We start from the raw sequence: 19940 nt of genomic DNA, 5'->3' as shown, positions 1-19940 counted from the left end.
TCCATCCGAAAGTGGCATGGTTTATCTGTGACTACAGATTAACAGCTACACTCCTTTTACAATTCTTCATTCCTACCCTTTCAATCATCTTGTTATTGCCTGTAACTACATCACTTGCCTCCCTGTACAACCCCTACATAAAGGGAATATTTTGGGGGAAGGACATATATACACACATGTTGTGGGAAATCTTGGAGATTTTACATTAGCTTAAAGACAACTTCGTGCCTATCTTTATTTTGTGAGTACGGTGAAGTGTAATGTGGAGCTAATCATAAGATAAAGGAAAGGAAACTAGACATGGAATAGTGAAGTAACTGGTGTTCTTTAGAAAATTTGAGTCCACACTCCAGAGATTAGCTTTTAGAAATTTAGCATTGGGCTACTCTTCACTTGTTTTAAACTCAACTCTATCATTTACATACAATATACTTCATTCATTTAAAGTGTCCACTTCAGTGTGCGTAGCTGTGAAGACACTGCCACAATCAAGATAGAGAATATTCCTATCACCCTCCAAAATTTCTTCTTGCCCCTTTTCTTTTTTTTTCTTTTTTAAAATAAAATTTTATTGAAGTATATCATTCATGTATAAACATACCTAAACAATAAGTATATAGTAAAATTTGTGAATTTATAATTCTTGCCCATTTTCTGTCCCTAACCCTTTCCACCCTTGGTCCCACTTAACATTGATCTGCTTTTATGTTACAGCCTTTTTAAAAATTTTCTAGAGTTTTATATAAATAGAATCATGCACTTAGGTCTGGCTTTGTAGACTCAACATAATGATTTTTGGCATTCATCTGTGTTATTGTGTATATTAGTAGTTTGGTCTTTTCTATTGTTGAATAATATTTCATCGTATGGATGTGACACTTTTGTTTACCCATTACCTGTTGATTAACATCTGGGTTGTTTTCAATTTTTGGCTATTGTGCATAAAGCTGCTATAAATGTGTACAAGGTTTGGGTGGACATATGTTTTCATTTCTCTTTTGTAAATACATGGAAGTGGAAAGGTTGGGTCATACGTTTAACTTTTTAAGAAATTACCAAAAGTGTTTTCAAAGTAATTATATGGTTTTACATTCTCACTAGAAATTTATGAGAGTTTCAGTTGCTTGACATCCTCACTGACATTGGATAGTGTCCATCATTTTAATTATTGTCCTTTTAATGGATGTACTGTGGTATCTCATTGGAGTTTTAATTTCCATTCCCTGGCTACTAATGTGATTTATATCATTCCATGCCATTTATATACCTTCTTTAGTGAAGTGTCTGTTCAAATCTTTTGTCCGGTTTTTACTGGATTGCCTTATTATTATTGAATTTTTAAGAGTTCTTTATATTTTCTGGACACATGTACTTTATTGAATATATACTTTTAAAATTTTATTTTATCATTTTAATTTAATTTAATTTTTTTGAGGTAACAGGGGTCAGAGAATGAACCTGGGACCTTGTATATAGAAAGCTGGTGCTTGACCATGGAGTCAAAAAATTTCCTTTTTGTTTATTTATTTTGCATGCAGATATCCAATTTTCCCATCATCATTGAATCTCCTTGCCACATTTGTTGAAAGTCAATTGGCCATTCATGTGTGGATCTATTTCTATATTCTGTGACATTTTTCCATACATCTATCTTTATACCAATATTACACTATTTTGATTACTGTAAATAGTTGTGAGTTCTTTACCTTGTTCTTCTTTTTCAAACTTGTTTTAGTTATTCTTGATTCATTGAAGTTCTAAATAAATTTTAGAAGGAGATTGTTAATTTCAATGAAAACACCTGCTCAAATTTTCCTTGGGATTGCCTTTAATCCACACATCAATTTGGGTAGAACTGACATCTTAGCACCATGAATTTTCCAACCTTTGAACAGGTTTATTTCTCCATTTATGTGATTCTTCCTTCATTTCTTTCAACAGTGTTCTATAGTTTTCAGTGAGGAGTTCTCACATGTCTTTTGTTAAATATATAAGTATTTTTTTGTTGTTTTCAGATGCTCTTACAAATAGAATTTTTAAATTAAAATTTCCAACTGTTTACTGTTATTATATAAAAATACAATTAATTTTAGTGTATTAACTTTGTATTCTGAGACCTTGGTAAATTCACTTATTAATTCTAGTAGTTGTCTCATATATTCCTTGGGATTTTCTATGTTATTGCCACTAGAACCCATTTTTCTTCTTTCCTTCTGCCTTGATTTGCTTTTAATGCAATTTTTGTTACACTTGTTTTTTTTTTCCTTATTCTCATTTTACCATTTTTCAGTCAGATTTTGCCATTATCACTCATGTGTGATAATCCAACATTGCCTTAAAACCCTGTCTTGCTAGTAAGTGGGAGAACAGGATGTGAACATAGAAGATGCACAGGAGTAAATGGGGCATTGCTGAACTTAAGAAGAGATTTGTGTGTGTATATGTGTTTCAGCTATATAGCTAAATTTTAAAAAAATACACTTTAAAATTTTTTAAAAAGATACTTAGGTTCCATAGATGTTACATAAAAAATGTAGGTGATTCCCATATGACCCACTCCCTACCCTTCCCACATTTTCCTACATTAACATCATTCTTCATTAGTGTGGTACTTTTGTTACAATTGATGAGCACATATTGGAGCATTGCCACTAAGTGTGGATTACAGTTTACATTATAGTTTAATCTCTCTCTGCACAATTTTGTAAGTTATGACAAGATGTATAATGGATTGTATCTATCATTGCAACGTCATTCAGGACAATTCCAATGTCCCCAAAACGCCCCCATATTACACCTACTAGTCCTTTTCTCTTTCCTCAGAACCTCCGGTGGCCACTGCCCCCATGTCAATGATAAAAGTTCTTTCATTGCTAAAATAACAGTAAGTCTATTGTAGAAAACAGTAAGTCTATTCTAGTCCATTGTTCATCTCCCAATCCTGAGGATTCTGGGATGGTGATGTCCACTCTGCCTCTAATTGAGAGGGGCTTAGATCCCATGGGGCAGAGGGATGGGACTGTCTTGTTTGCAGTTGTAGACTCTCTCTGTTCCTTGGGATGGTTGTTGTCCATCATCATTTTGCTGTTTTATTTTTTTTTAGTTTCCAAAGAAATTTAGTAGAGATTGTCAACTATTGATCATTGACGGGCAGGAAAATAGCCAATGGAATAAAGAAAAAGAAAAGATGCCCTGAAGTTATTTAATTATTGGGCAATAAGAGTTGTTATTTAATCATAATAAGATTCAAAATAGGATTATATCCTCATTATAAGTAATAGGACCAAGGTTCAAGAAGTTAAGCTTTTTGTTCAAGGTCATATTGAGAAGTTGAGAATAAATTTGAACCTCCATCTGAGTTTAAAGTAAAGGCTTTTCCCATTGCACCATTCTGCCTTTCCAATATTACTACTGAACACTTTTATTGTATATTTGCAGTTTTATCACTAGCTCTATAATGCTAGATTGTGCTGTTTTTGTCTGCAGGTGCTTATTTAACATTGTATTCCTCATCCTTAGCACAGGACAAAGTAAACAGTGGATACTTAATGCCAGCTTGCTGAATTGACTTTAAGTATCAACAGAGCCATGTTTTGATATGATTTATTATTTCATTAAATAATTTTCTAGTAGTTTGGTATATAAGTCTAGAGTGGAAACAATTGAAAATGATATAGGCTATGGTAGGGGAATAAATAGTGTTAAGGAAACACAAAGAAGAGCTATGTAAATTGCTATGGGAAGTGCACAGCTCCCTGAAGGAGGTAAATTTTGACATTAAGTCTGAAGAATGGTGCCTTGTGAATACAGGAAGACATTCAAGGCAGAGGGGAAAGCCGAATGCAAGTTTAAAGGTGAGTGAAAAGCACGGCACATTCGCTAAAACGTAAATAGCTCAAAATGGTTGAGACATACAAGGTGAAGCATAGAATGATAAAAAATAGGGACAGAGAATAAAATGGGGCCAACTACGAAAGTAATTTTTTTCTGTTTGGCCAAGGCATTAGGTCTTTAAATCAAATGGGACCACTATAGGTATATAACGAACAGATGCAGAATCAGATTTTTAATTTAAAAGGAATATTCTGGCTTCTTTATGGAAAGTGATCGAAGGGGAGCTGGCCACCATTTGAGAAAAAATTGCTGAATTCCAGATGAAAGATGAAGGTGGTATAAACTAAGGGAAAGAGTATGTGATTAGAAAAATGGGTAGAGTTGAAAGATAATAAAAGTAAATTCAATAGAACTTGGAGACTGATTGATTTCAGGAATAATAGAGAAAGAGTTGATGAGGCTAATTTTTAGGTTTTGGGTTTAAGCAAACGGTGGAAAATAATACGACTTAATGAGTCCTTGAGCCCAGATGAAAGATCCATCTGTAGGGGGTTATCTGTAATGAATATCATCCCAAACAACGTCCTAGAAACTTACGTTCATCGTATTCATTTTCTAAAGTATTAACTCCCCCTATTTTGTCACATCTTTTTATAACACCATCATTTTCTGAGTCTTAGGGCTGCAAACCTCATGTCCTTCACTGAGTTCTCTTCTCAGCCCTCCCCATTCAATCAGTCATCAGGCCTGTTAGTCATTCCTTACCAATGTCTCTTGGATCTGCCTGGTCCTTCCATCCCCACTGTCGTAACTCTAGTCTAAGCCCTTTTCACTTCATGCCTGAATTATTTTCTAGCTAGCATAGTTTCCTAACGTCTCCTTACCTCCAGTTTCTCCCCATTGCAATCCATCTGGCACCCCACAACCAGAATGATTTTCTTTAAACACCGCTTTCATCACCTCTCCCCACTCAAATGTGTTCAGTGCACTCTCCTCCCGCCAGATGAGTTACTCATCATCTTCCCGGCATGCCTTATGCATTCCCACCTAGAGAAGCTCTGCTTGGAATGTGGCTTTCTCCTAACATTTTCCTCTGCCTCCCTAAACAGTCTTCATCCTCTTAGGCTTAGTTCCAGTTCCAGCTTCCTTGAGCCTTCTGTGAACATCCAGGATCACCTCTCGGCCCCTGAAATCCTCCTGCACCTAATACCGATTTTGTTTACCCACTTGTGTCCTTCTCAGTGAAAATCTTGTCTCTGAGTAGATAAGACTCCTTCAGGCTGAAATAAGCCACTTTTCTAGCATGTGGTGCTCATGCAGAATCTGATCAACTCTCAGTGCTGTTCTTTGCTACCACTTGCCTTTGAGTTGAGGACAAGATATGCTAGGGTGATAGGTTGATGAGTATTTGTCCACTGAAGCCAGATGCCCTTGCTGGACTAGGCCCTGCTCAGTCAGTGGTGGTGACCTATGTTAAATGCCAAGGTCACAATTCTTCTGACTCACATTTCCATACTCAGTTATTGTTCCCTTAAGTCCACTGCTGGCCCAAGTGGCTAGACCTGCTGAGTTGTCTATATTAACCACTCCTGGTGCAGAAATCAGCTCTCCTATAAGAACTTCCAAGAAGTCCTTGTTTTCAGCCTTTTTTTTTTTTTTTGGCCTCCTAGGTACCTCCTATCCTCTTGATTAGTCCCTCTTTGAGAAGATTTCAGTCCCTTTTGTGAATTAGCACATGACCTTTCCAGAAAACAGATCTCCATGACCAGGGTTTATTTTAGGATCTGTATATTTCTGACCATTGTAAGCTTCCTTGTTATTCCCCTACCTTCCCAGCACGTAACACCTGTAAGTGGCTCTAAGCAGAATAAAACTGATTTACGTCAAGGAAACCTATGATTTCAGGTTCATACAAAGGACAGGCTGGCTTCATTTTCAGTTGCCTGTCCCTAAAATTCCATTTGCCCTCTCTTCAACCCGCGATCCATTCTCCACTCCTTTGTGTCCTGCTCTGTGCCTACGGAGGGAGACCCTGTATCACCGGGTCCCCTTGCCCACTGCTTCCCACTAGTTTGGGCTGAAGAAGGGCCCCTGTGCATGTTGAGAAGGGAGCGAGGCTGAGTAGGCACCCCCTCCCCCCTTCCTTCCTGATCAGTTTGGCAGTAGCTCCATTCTTGGTTTCATTGCTCCCAGTCCCCAGGCCCCCACAAAGCCACCCTGTTCAGGCTCAGGGCGGGTAACAAGTTCGTGCTGTTGCTAGCCCCAGGATTCTTCAACCGTTCCCTCAACCCTGTTTCTCCATTAAGCTCCCTCTGGCTAAACACTTTTTAATGTGCCATATGTATGTCTGCTGCAAGGCCCATAATTATCAACCCTGACAGTACTCCCTGCAAGGGCATCCAGATTAATCTTTGCCTTATCAGGATCTGGGCACCTTTGTATCACCCATAGCATGAAGCATGGTGACAGACCACTGCAAAAGCAGATGCTACCCCAGGCTAAGAAATATATTAATAAGCCAAACTCAGTTCTGTGCAAATTCAGGGTTCCTGTTGACATGAACTCTGCCAGTATTGATGTTCTGATTATTGTACTCTGGGCTTGTCCCTTCACCTTGTTGGGTTCTCAACTAATGGCGGAAGATTCAGACGACAGTATCTTAGCCACTGGCAGTGATGGCACATTGAATAAACTCAATAGCCTGTCTAAAACCCTGTGAAATATGTCTGCCCTCTTCCAACTCTAAAATTCGAAGCCATAGTGACTGGCAACATTCTTTGTAATCTAACTTGTTTGCCACTACCCTAGAAGATGTCTCTGATGGGAGTTATTCCAACTGGGCTGATCCTGCAATGCTACTACCTTCAGGATAATTTGGAGATGGTTTCTTTGTAATCCTTTCTGTTGAACAAACATGATGTTCATTCTCAGATCTAGAAGAGCTATGAGTCATCCACTATCATCAAAGAAACAAATCTAATCAGATGTGTTAGTGGAGTTTGTCACTTTATTGCTTATGGGTGGCCTTGGAAACTTTGCTTTAATTAGCCTTTCTCCATACATCATGTCCTTGAGAAAATTTTCCCAACATATTTCCAAGTTACTATAGCTGGGTATTTTCCCTGCCAATCTTAAAATCAGTGTCCCTACTTTTTCCCCCTCTCAAAAGAAAAAGGAAGGAAAGATCTTGGGATATTTTTCTCCAGGATTTAGTGCAACTGTCTCTTGGAGTAGTCTTTTGGATTCAAATAGAAAATTGCAGGGTCCAGAAGGATAAACACATGCAAATTTGGAATGAACATTTCCAAAGCAGAAGTCCAGCTTCGGTCCTGTCACACATGCGTAAAACAAATTATCCAATGGGAGCAGACCATAAATCACTCAACAGAGAGTGCCAAAAAATTCCCCTGCATTCCTTCCAGAATCTAAAACCCAAACATGTTGAAGCTCCAAAATCTTACTGAAAAAATACTGAAGGGAAAATGAACTGTGAATGACCATGGAGAAAGTGCAAGCAATTCATCTACCTGATGGGACCACCTGCTAATCAACATTCACACAGTATATTGTATCCAGCTATGAATCAATATTCTTGAGCTAAGTTTATGGCTTAAAAAGCCAAAGATTCCTGTCATCATCCTCACTGTTATTTACTGGTGTCTGAGCCAGAACCTGCACGGTTTGGAGGAGGAGCATGGCTTGGTTCCAGGTGCTCATGCTAATTGGTAATTCAGTAAATGTCACAGAGAAAAAAGGGCCTGGGGGCGAGTGTTTTAATTTCTTAACCCACTGCATGCCCCTGGAAGAGAGATTTCTACTCTCTTTAGAAATGTCTAAGGGAAGATACTTCCACACATTTTTCAGTAAATGTGCCCTTGTACCAGACACAGTATTTTGTGCAAATCTTTTCTAAAAAGCAGTTATGGAAGTGGACAGGAAATTAACAATTCTCATAGCAAAATGTTTCCATTTCCAGGTGTTGAAAGCGAAAGGGACCCAAAACAAGGTGTCTCTATAAATTGGAAAGAGAGGAACGGATTTCCCTCAGAAGGTTGAGCTATAAAATCAATGCCTTGAAATAGATTAGGGGTCTGTAAAGTCTTGCACTAAGCCATAATACTTGATTCATTATATTTATCTATTTCTTTTCCCTCTGTTTTTTTCTTTCTTTCTTTTCACCCTTTCCTTGGTTAGCTGTAGACTCTTTGTGAGGAGTGAAGAACATAACTAGGAGAAGCTGAGAGAAGCCAAATTTGATGTAAATTAATGTAATTGAAAGGTCGGGCGAAACCCTGTGAGATACAATTCAAAACGTGAAAGGCAGTTTGGCTGTGTGTTGAGGAAAGGACTGAAGATGGAAACTAGCATAGGCTGGAATTTTTTGAAGAGGCTTTGGAAGAGGGAGAAAGAAAATTTTGAAGTGTATTATTGGTGAGGGGGTTAAAGAGGATTTTCAGATATTTGCTGTGTTGCAAAGAATAACCACTCTTTGCTGTGCTTGGAGAGAATCTTGATTCCATGTCCACATTCCACATCATGGTTTTGGTGTCTAGAGCTGAATTTCATTGTGATGTGTCACTGCATTGATGTGGGTTCTATGGAGGGAGGAAATATGACCAATTTGGTTCATATTACTTAAAGAAACTATTGATTAAATGGAGATTATTCAGCAGTGGCTAAGCCAACTTCTCACTTTAGTTGAATTTACCCCTTCAAGGAGAGAACATGGTGGTGGTGGTGACAAAAAATATCATTGTCCAGGTTTGGCAAGCTATTTCTGTAAAGGGCAAGATTGTAACTATTTTAGGCTTCCGCAGGCCATCGTGTCTCTATCTCAACTACCCAACTCTGCCATTGAGACACAGAAAGCAGTCCGAGACAATATGTCAACTAATGGGTGTGACTGAGCTCCAAGACCATTTTATTGACAAAAACAGGTGTTGGGCATCTTTGGCCCTGATACAAAAATTTTTTTCATTTTCAATAAAAATTTGCATTTTTCTTTTATACGTACATCCCTGTTAGTTTGGTGAATGTGCATTTGCCTTTGAGAAGGAGTTTCACTTTCAGTGTGCTGACAAATTCAGATATCTGAGTGAGTACGCTGAAGGTCAGATCTCAGATCATGGTTGCAATGCAACTTCGTAAGGCGTCAAGTCCATAGCCTGCTGGTTTCTCCCCAGCTAAGGATAGGATCTCATGATAGAATTTAATGCAAGGGCTTTTGTTTTTGCTTTTCCTAGGTTGAGTGGGCCCTCAAAGGTCATTGGACTCATTGGTTTTACAAGGGAGCACGTAAACCTTAGAAATGTTAACTCATTTATTGAACCTGGAAGCTAGGAGTGTACCCAGATTTCTTAGCCCTAGTCTCCCAGCCCTTCTAATTCATGGTCTCTGGTCTACTTAGGTGATTCACTGATTTGGGGTTTGCTGCTAAAAATAATTGCAAAAGATTGAGCCCCGGGAACCCAGTCATAAAGCAGCAGTTATATCATATTGATAATGATGATGAAAGAAGATGGCTTGACTCCAAGGAGCTGAGAGCACCCAAAGGCTCTGCAGTGTGTATAATGTCTTTTAAAACCTTTAATGCCATTATGGATTTACTATCCATGTATTTATCTAAATTGACATGAGCCTTTTTATGTTTTGGATTTTACAACTAATTCAGGTAACAAATGCTGTGTGTTTATTTCCTTTCTAGATCAGAAGGCTTTCTTGGTTATTTAGAACCTATTTTTTAATTAAAATTGATGGTAACATGACTGATAGATGTCGAAGTTTGATTGACCCAGAAGGCTCTTGGGAGAGCATTCTGAGAGTATCCTTTACAAAAGGATACTTACATAGTATCTTAATGTACTATGTAAGGTACCCTACATAGCACATTACTCCAAAGTAAAATAATGGCACAGTGATTTTTCCAATATTTTTTAACTCTCAAACCTTGCTAAAAATTTGCATGGGATCCTAGGTAAAAATTAGTAATAGATGCGCTGATGTAATTGAAAACCATTTAGTTATTACCTATAAAAACTTAACACCATATCCCACACTATATATTTACTTAGTTTTTAAAAAGTTGTCTCCTGCCACTAGAACGTAAGCCCTATGAAGGCAAGAAGTTTATCCCCAGCCACTGAAACGGTCCGTAACACATAGTACACCTTCAACAAGTATTACTGAATCAATCAATTGTGTGAGGGCCTGAAGCTAAGCCTGAACCCGAGGTCCCCATGACGCCCTTCTCCCATCCCAACTCAACACTGGAGGATTATCTGAAGAGCCCTTGCTGGTCTATGAAAAGTATTTTGAAAACCATTTATAGAGCTTACACCATATTACCTTTTTGTGTCCTCTCCACAACCCAGTGAGGGCACAGATTAATATTCATAATTTGCAAATGAGAAAACACAGGCTCAGAGAAGGTGATGGATTTGCTCCCCGTTGTAAACGGTGAGGCTGCAGAGTTGAGATTCAGCTCCAAAAGCAGTGCACCGATTAAGTTCAAACTACTTTGACTACAACTTATAGGAAGAAGTGCCTTTTAAATTATGATGTGGAAACACACACGAAGCAAAGGTTTTACGTAAGAACACCCTTGCTAATGTAATATACTCGGGTACTTTTATTCTATTTAATTAAAAAACCATTTTAGTGCAACCCAGAGATTGAACAACAGAGTACGCTACCACCCGTATTTTCTTGCATAACTTCCCCTCTCTCTCCATTCTTAGAATGAAATCGTAATTCCTCCTGTAGGGCATTCCTCTCCTCCCGAATCGCCAGCGCTGAGGAGGAGTTCCTCTGGAGTCCTGGGATATGAAGCAACCAGGCTGAGAGGAAATGGAAAGCTTTAATGGGGGCAAAAAGGGGGTTGAGAAAATCAAATCCCAAAGCCTGACGATTCTGGGCAGGAAACAGTTAAGCGACCACTCCAAGCCCTGAGCTGCCATGTTCAGGCCCAGATTAGACAGAGAGCAGATGGGAAGTAACTGGAGTCCTTCAGAGTAAGAGAGCAGCGACATAAATTAACCTTGTCTAGGACCTGACAGAGGGACCCTGCACGTGTTGAAGTCTTAAGAGTGAAGCCGTTTTTTATTGACTCTCCAAGGTTATATACCTTTAGCCAAGGGGAAAACCTTAATGAGAGCCAGTTGTTTACAGGGAAGGGAAGTGAGCCTGGGAGGGGCTCTTGGGGTGCCTGCATGAAAAATAAACAAATGAGCCTGCAAAGCAGCCGAGGTTTCCTTGAGTTCTCTTAAACTGCTAAGATTCCCTACACCCCGTAAGATTATTTTTGTCTGTTTTCCTGAAACTCCTGATCCTCCATGTTTGGTTGGGTTTGGTCATGATCCTCTTTGAAAACATTTTTTTTTTTCTGGTGGGGATGCTGCTGGGTCATACCACTCCCACCTACTGAAGGACGAGCTTCAGTGACCACTAATACACTGAATGAAAATTGCCCATTTTACAGGAAAGACCTCCAAGGAGGTGGGCTGGCCTTATCAGCAGGTGAGGAGGACCTAGCTCTTCAACTCCCAAAAGATAACTTTTCTTCTCAGGGGAGGCCCAGCTGGGGTGGGATTTAAGCCAGTGCCCAGAGACTTCGTTCGTGCTGTTCCTTCTTCCTTTCCATACAAACTGCAGCAGTTTAATATTATTGATGAATTCCAAAAGGAAATATTGGATTGTGCTTGTAATCTGATCTGTACCTGGGAATGATTGAGTTACGATTAGGGCATTGAGTCCCTGCCCCTTGGTGGGCGGGGACTCACAGATAAAAGGCATGGCAAAGGACAGAGCTGAGGGTTTCTGATGTTGGAGTTTCGATGTTGGAGTTTGATGCTGAAGACTGAAGCTGGAGCCCCGGGAGGTCAGCACACAAAGGAAAGAGAAGCAAACCTCAGGAAAAAAGGAACCTTGAACCCAAAGAAAAGCAAACCCCAGGAACGTAGGAACACAGGAAGCCTGAACCCTCTCAGACGTCGGCAGCCATCTTGCTACAAATAGACTTTGGTGAGGGAAGTAACTTATGCTTTATGCCTGGTATCTGTAAGCTCCTACCCCACATAAATACCCTTTATAAAAACCAACCAATTTCTGGTATTTTGCACCCCCTTGCCTGACTAATACACAATCAATGGGTGAGCTCCTATTCATCCTGAAAGACTCCGAGGGAAGTGTCCTTTGTGCAGTTTTCCTTTCTGTCTTCATGTGCTTTCTTCTTGTGTAGCACCTGGTAACACATGACACCTTGTATTATCATTGTTGATTTGTTTCTTAATCTCAGCCACTTGACTTTGGCCTCCTTGAGGGCAGGGCAACTGTCATTTTTATCTTATTTCTAGCACCCAGCATGTTGCCTGGCCCCTAGCAGGTTCTAAGTAACCGTTTGGTGAATTGATTGGACCTTATGAAAAACTACTTCCTAGGGACCTCACCAATGTTTTCAGTGACTTTTCAACTGTGGCCAAATAAATGTTCAGCAGCTTCAAGAAAAACATTGCCTAGGTCATACTTCGAGTAGGTCTTTCTACTCATTTTGTTTTTCTACAAAGAGCTAACTCCCACTACTTATCAAGTCAGATTCTCTTAATTCTCCTTCTAAACACTTTCCGAACTTGGCATCTGAAAAGACAGATTATTAATTTGGCATATGAAAAGCTGACACACATTTCTGGGCTTGCTGAGTAGTAAAGGATTTTCAAGAAATAAAAGAGTCTATAAAATGATTGCAAATAGGATCCATAAAATACGATCCCACCTGGTTCACTGTAACACTTGTTTGGGGAGAAGCTGTGCAGCTGGGGAGCAGATGTTCTCGGCTTGCCTTTCTTGTGGCACCGAGATCGACAGAGGACTGAATGAATGGGCCATTTGGACTTCACATCTGATTTTCTGCCTTTGGATAGATCTGGACTCTAGTTGTTGCTGAGCCTCTCTAAAGGGGCTACTTGTTCTCAAGAGCTGAGGAAGTTCAAGGACAATTTCAGAGAAACAGACTCCTGTGAAAAGTAGGGTCAGAATGGGGGGTCCTGGTTTAGTTAGATATAAAGCAGAGTGGGAAGTCCTTTGCCAGGGCTGGCATTTTTTATACTTATTTTAGGGGAGAAATTTCTGTATTTCTTTCCCACAGGACTTCCTTCAACCCTCCCTTTCTTCCTTCCTTCTACTTTTTATTATACAATTTTTCAAATATACATGCATTAGTGAAATAGCATACTAAACTCCAATATTCCCATCACCCAAGTTCAATAATCATTAACACTTTGTTCAACTCCTCTGATGACCTTCAGTTCTAAAAGGGTAGGAGTTTTTCTTCATCTCATTTGTTCTGTACTAACTATAGTTTCCCCATTATAAAAAGTCCCAGTGGGGGGCTTCTGTATATCCAAACTGCAATGGCAGATCTAAAGGATAGGTCGTGTGTGTACAAGGGATGCTTTTAGTTTCCTGTCCTGCCCTAATTTTTATCAGAGCCCCAAGGCCACCCAAATAAAGATACAATCTAAGGTAAAAGTAGTGTGCTTGCTAGGCCAATGTAGCTTCAACAGGAGCCTTTCTAGCTGCTTCTTCCAACACAATTGTTGTTCCTAAGTCCCTTCTATTTAGAAATTCTGCCATTCCCACCAATAAGTGGGCAATATTAATATACAGCTTCTAGAATCTAGATACCAAGGTTACTCCACCTCTGACAGCTGATCTCTATCTTTTATTTTTCATTCTCATAAGATGTCTCTTCAATTGCCTTGGTGCACAAAGAGGCCTCTTTAATCCTTTTTGAGTTTTTCTCCTTCTTTTCCTTTTTTCACCCCTTTTCTTTTCTTGATCAAAGCAGCTATTGTTGAATATTTGCCACTTAAAAAAAATTAGCCTAAGCAATTAAAATTGTATTGGTATTATTTAAAAAGTCACTTTGTATTTGGTCTTTGATCTTTGCAGCCAGCAGCATAATTAAGACGCCTCTATCGAAGTTTTTATATCCTCTTGATAATTCATAGCTTTTGTAAATAACATTACTGTTTCTTAAATAACTGAGCTACAAAATGGGTAAGTGGGAGGTTAATGCCATTTAAATATTTCTCCATTTGTAACTTTTTTTTTTTGGACTGGTCTTAGAAAAGTTGCATATAACTTTAATATCTGTAACACTCATTAACTCTTTCTCAGATTGAGGAATTTAGTCATAAAGAAAAAAAATGGCTTAACTAACACTGCAAATTTGTAACCAGCAAATTAAAAATCAAGTTCAGAGAAAAAGGGTAGAAATAACATATCTGATATGCATGCATATGTGTATATATAAAAATTACATATCACAGAATGATCTACTGCATGAAATAAGGTCCCTTCACTCATTGAATTTTAATTTTATTTGTAATTTTGGAATTGCTAGCTTGAGTTTGGAGTTTCATATTTAAATGCTTATGAGTAAATTGAGGTCTGTTTACATTTCTATAGCACATGTTCTGCTTTGTCTGAACTATGGGCTTACAGAACTTTAGGGAACTGATATAATCTCTCTGGAATACTGTTCTCATGTGAAAAAAAAGGACTAAAATATTTCCATCTTTCTTTTCATTTGACATGCTATACTTTAAAATCAGGGCAAGCACTGAGTCAATTTTGTCATGTGCTGATAGCTCCTAACAAGGACATATGCATTAAAATGAGAACAATTAAAATGCCTGGAGTTGAAAGTGTAAACAGAACCATAAATAAGAGATATGCTGTTTGTCTTTTCTGCTCTCTTAGCTTACCCTCTGGGAATTAGTATGTATGCATCACATACATGAATTTTGGATGTGTACACATAGTGAGAATATGGCCTGCTGCACAGAATGAAACAAAAGCACTTGGTATTCAGCTGTAAAAAATGTTGGAAAAACTTTTACTTCTTAAATTAGTGTTACTCAGAGGAGGTGTATGGCGTGCCAATATAATATATGTACATATGCTTTTTCAACATTTCTGCCTCTTTTTTTTCTTTCTCAGAAATATGAGGCAAAATGTCAAGTCCTCTGCAGCCAGCCTCTTTCCATAATTTTCCTGTTGATTCCAAAGAGTGCAATGAACCATGTTCCCATGGCAGGTGCATACCACTGCACCATATGGCAGCCTCCTGTATCAGGCCTCAGGAAACGAGGTCCTGTATTGTTCACAGGACACAAACAAGCCCACAGGTCAGGCAGAAACACTTGCTCACTTCCAAACTGCCGCCTGCCAAACATCAAAGAATTTCACCAAAAAATTAATGGAGGGGAGAACTTGGGAATATTCCTGGGCTTAATTTAGGAACACAGGCCATCATTCCTTAATTTATTCCAAGTATTAGCTGAGTCCTCACTTTGTGTCAGGACTGTTCCAGATGAAGGAGATATAAGAGCATAAAAAGACAAAATTACAAAGAATAAAATAAACAAGTAAAGAAATGATGGAGATGTCTTTGGTAGGGACAAGAGCTAGCAAAAGAACTGAAAAAAGGTGATGTGACAAGGGACTAAGGACCACTTTGGAGTTCAGGAACAACCTCTCTGAGGAAGTCATATTGAAGTTGAGGATTGAATGTCAAGAAGAAACCAGACACTCAAATATCAGGAAGTGATGTGGTCCTAAGGCAAGAAGATGCCTGATGACTCAAGAACAGGAGAAAAGCCAGTGGAGGGTTAAGTGAGACGGTGTGTATTAGTCAGAAGCCTGATCATGGACAGCTTTAAAAGACAGGATGAGGAGTGTGGATTTTGTTCTCAAGGTGATTAGAAATGATTGGCCATGTGGAATCTAAGCCCCCTCTTGATCTAGAGGTGGAGAGGACATCGCCATCTGAGGGTCCACAGAATGGAGGAATAAAATATGGACTAGAGTGGATTTACTGATATTCTACTATAAAACTATTGTGACAAGTAATAGAAGAAATTTTAGCATCGAGGTGGAGAAAGTGGCCACAGTAGTTGCTGAGGGCATGCAGAGGGTAGAAGAGATATGATGTGAGACATTTTGGGAACTTTGAGTTATCCTTACTGATATTGCAGGGTCAGATGCAGGACTTTATATATCCTGCCATAACCCACTGAATATACTGGGAGAGAGTGTGAACTACAGGGTAAACTATTATCTGTGTAGTCCAGCAGTGCCCCAAAATGTGTTCACTGAATGCGATGAGTGTGCCACAATGATGAGGAAGGTTGTTGGTGTGGGAGGAGTGGGGTGGGGAGGTGGGGGGAATACAGGAACCTCTTATATTTTTTAGTGTAACATTTTTTTTTTGTGATGTATATATCTTCAAAAAAATACAATTAACAAAAATGATGTGGTGGGGGTGGGGAGTGGGTTATATGGGAACCTCTTATGTTTTTAATGTAACATTCCTTGTGATCTATTAGCTTTAATTTAAAAAAAATTTAAAAAAATTAAAATAAAAAAAGAAATGATTGGAAGATATATGAATTATTATTTATACTTATGGTTAGCTATGGGGTAGGAAATAGAAGGGAACTATGGAAGCAAGAAGATACATTAAGCTACTGCAAGAAGCAGGCCAGGTGACAGAGAAGGGTTTTAGAAGTACATCAATGGAAGTTGCTGAGGGGTTAATGTGGGAGTTAAAGGAGGAAAAATGAATTAAGATAACTTCCAGATTTGGGGCTTTGAGCACTTGATGGATCATGGAGCAAAAAGAAAGAAAGCAAATTAGTCATGGGATGGGAATTGAGGTTTTCATTTTGGGGGCATCTTATGATTGAATTGCTTATTAGACAACTAAGTAGAGATGTGGAGGATGAAGGTGGATATATAAACCTAGAGTTCAGAAGAGACTCCAGAGATGAAGATAGAGTAGATTAAGGGTCATTGCTATGTAGATTATTTGAAGCCATGGGCCAAGATGATATCAGCTAGAGTGCATAAAAAGTGAAGAAGTTCCAAGAGGATCCTAGGGCATTCTAATACTTAAAGAACCACGAGTGGAGGAGAAGCCAACAAAGCTTCAGAAATTGAGATAGGAGGAATGTCAGGAGCCTGTGATGTCACCAAAAAGTTTCAAGAAAGCAGTCACTGAAACTCAAAATGTCTTGATGCCACTGGAGATGCCAAATCCCTCCTACACCTTTTGCTCACCTTACTCTTGTTTCCCCATTAGCCAAATCTTCAGACTGAACCTCAAACCAGAGGTGAGTTCTTATCTGTCTCTTGCTTGTGACTCACACTCCTCTGACTAGTTTCCATCTCTCCAGTCTAGAAATGACAATTTATTCAGCCCAGCTTAGGGAAAGCTCCTTTGGCCCTGTGTTTGTACCCACTCTACCCCAAGGTGGGGGCTTTCCAGCAGACAACATCCTATCCAGCCAGGCTTTGTCTGAAAGGAAGGACTTGATGGTTGGAAGGGAGAGCTCAAGGGGAGTTCCAAGGGAAGAGAGGAAGGGTGAAGAAAGGAAGGTTGAACATACTCAGGGTAATAGCTTAGGGACTATGCTTTCTTCCAGGGACTTATCTGAGGACTAGAGTTTCTAAATAAAACTCTCTGCTATGTCTCAGAGATAAGTATTAGCATAACTCCTGGGAAGGTAAAGAGAAACCACCATTTCCTTAGAAAAAATGAAAGTGTTCAAATCAAACTTATTTGTGATCCATGAGTCTGTTTGGGAGGAATCAAGAGATTATCTCAAGGCTTAATTGACGCTTATCTTTCACAAAGGCTACAGGAATTCACCTTACAATTTACCTCTATCTGTTATCCATTGCTGCATAATAAATTACCCCAAAACTTAGAGTGTTAAAACAAACAAACAAAAAATCATTTATCTCACAGTTTATGTGGGTCAGAGATTCATGAGCTAAGTAGTTCTGATAAAGTGTTAACACGGATGGTGGTCATCTGAAGGTTTTATTGGGGTTGGAGGATCTGATTTCAAGATGGTTGCCTCATATGGCTGTTCTCCCAAAGTCTTCATTTCTTGCTGGCTTTGGGCAGGAAGCCTTAGTTCCTCACAATATAGATCTTTCTATAGAGTTCCTTAAAAATCTTTAAAACAGGGGAAATCATTTTACCCAGAGTGAGTGACTCAAGATATACCAAGGAGGAAACCACTAATCCTTTTATAACCTAGTTCTGGAAATCTAACACCATCACTTTTACCACACTCTAATCATCCAAAGTCACTAAATTCACATGAGGGGATCTAGGTTCTATCTTTTGAAGGGATGTCTATCAAAGAATTTGTGGACATTTTAAAAAACCACCATACTAGCGTTCATTAGAAGTTGAAAAAGTAGTTGAGTTATAGTATCAGTCAGATGAAAGATAATTGGACAGGTATTTGGAATGAAGTAACAAGAACAGAAGTTCTAAAACCATGCATTTTTGAGCAAATATTGACAACTAATGTCTATAACAATCTCTGGAGAGAAATAAGACTTAGAACTAAGACTGAAAATGGCTAGTCCTACAGCAGAGAAGACCCATCTCTATTCTCTACTCTGATGGCAGAAGCAGAAGCAAAAAAGCAAAGGATGTGAAAAAGTACATGGTGCTTTCTTCCAGACACTGGCCTATAAGGAAGGGAACTCTACTCTAAAGACCTTGCAGTGTCAGGCAATAAGGAGAATCAGTGAACTGACAAGTCTAAAATAAGGTCAACGGTAATAAAACTTAGTCAGAAGAAGCCCAGAATTTGAACTCTATAGGAAATACATTGTTGTCATCCTTCCCTTCCCCCTCTCTTTACGATTTAATTCTTGGCAAAAGCAAGGTCACTTGACAATATTTATTAGCTCATGAACTGTGAGTGTCTTTGCTGCCATGGGAGCCATTTTTTTATAAGTCTATTCTGTTCTACAAGCTACACTGCAGGTGTTGCACCATTGTGCAAATGAAAAGGCAAGCACTAGCTCTCTAATGTCACCTAAGATCCATAGCTGTAATGTTACTTTTTTTTTCCAACTGAAGAAAAGGAATATGATTACCCTGATTCAGGATTGGCCAACATGCATGAGACCAACCAGGCTAGTATCACTGATGCCTGAACTCAGGCAGTATTTCCAAGGCAGGGCTGCCTCTTTCCCCCTGCTCTGACTCCCATTCCCCCAAAAAGGGAAAAGCAAGAGCATTAACATGCCCTAAGTGCCAGATATTATATTAGGACCTTATGTATGCTATTTAATTTAAGTCTCCCAACAGCTGTATTAAATATGAAGGGATTTTTTTTGCCACTATTAAACCAGATGTGGACTGAGTCTCAGAGAAGCTAACTTCTCTATACCCCCAGTCACACAGCTCTCATGTGGGAGAGCTGGGACTCAAATCTAAGTCCATGCTTCAAACACATTGTAGTATCCTCAAACATTTGGAAATTTTTCATTTGCTTTCTGGAGAAATCTGAAAGCGGTTAGGGATGATTTAGTAGCAGCAATAAATAAAATGTTACTGGACCTTCTGATAAAACAAAGATTTATCCTCTTCGAATTAGGGGACTTGATTCTTTAAATAAACCAAAAAATGTTTTTCTAGTTGATTTCTAATTGATCTCAAAAATAAATCTGGTCATAGTTTAGCTCTGACTGTGAGTGTGTGTGTGTGTGTGTGTGTGTGTGAACCTGTAAGCCCACCATCTCTAATTGGTACTGATATGATGTCCATTGACCAAAAAATACTGGGTTAAACCATTCACTCATTCATCCATTCATTTCCATTATTATTGAAGACTCTTCCATTTACCCCAACCCTACTCCAGGAGTTAGCTTGACTAACTCTTGATCATTCCCTAAAATTCATCTTGAGTGCCAACATTTCTGAGAAAGTCACAGTGCCACCTTGGCAATCTTGTGGTGTGCAGTTTGACCAAGTAAGCACTGGCATGTTTGTTACGGTGAGGGTATTTCATGGTTTTAAATCATCAGCTAGTTGATCCCATCTATGGCTGATTATGTCTCTAGTCAGCAAGGGAGATTGCCTTCAGCAATGATAGACATTTCATCCAATTAGCTGAAGGCCTTAAAAGGGCAACTTTTCAGCAGTCAGAAAGAATTCTTCTCTACTTCATCCAGCCAGCAACTCCTGGGGAATTCATTGAAACCTCTAGAGTTCCCAAATTGCAGCCTGCCCTGTG

Source organism: Dasypus novemcinctus, chromosome 29 (assembly GCF_030445035.2).
Source record: "Dasypus novemcinctus isolate mDasNov1 chromosome 29, mDasNov1.1.hap2, whole genome shotgun sequence".
In the NCBI taxonomy this organism is placed as follows: domain Eukaryota; kingdom Metazoa; phylum Chordata; class Mammalia; order Cingulata; family Dasypodidae; genus Dasypus; species Dasypus novemcinctus.
The sequence above is the reverse complement of the archived record's forward strand: the minus strand, read 5'-3'. Positions refer to the sequence as shown.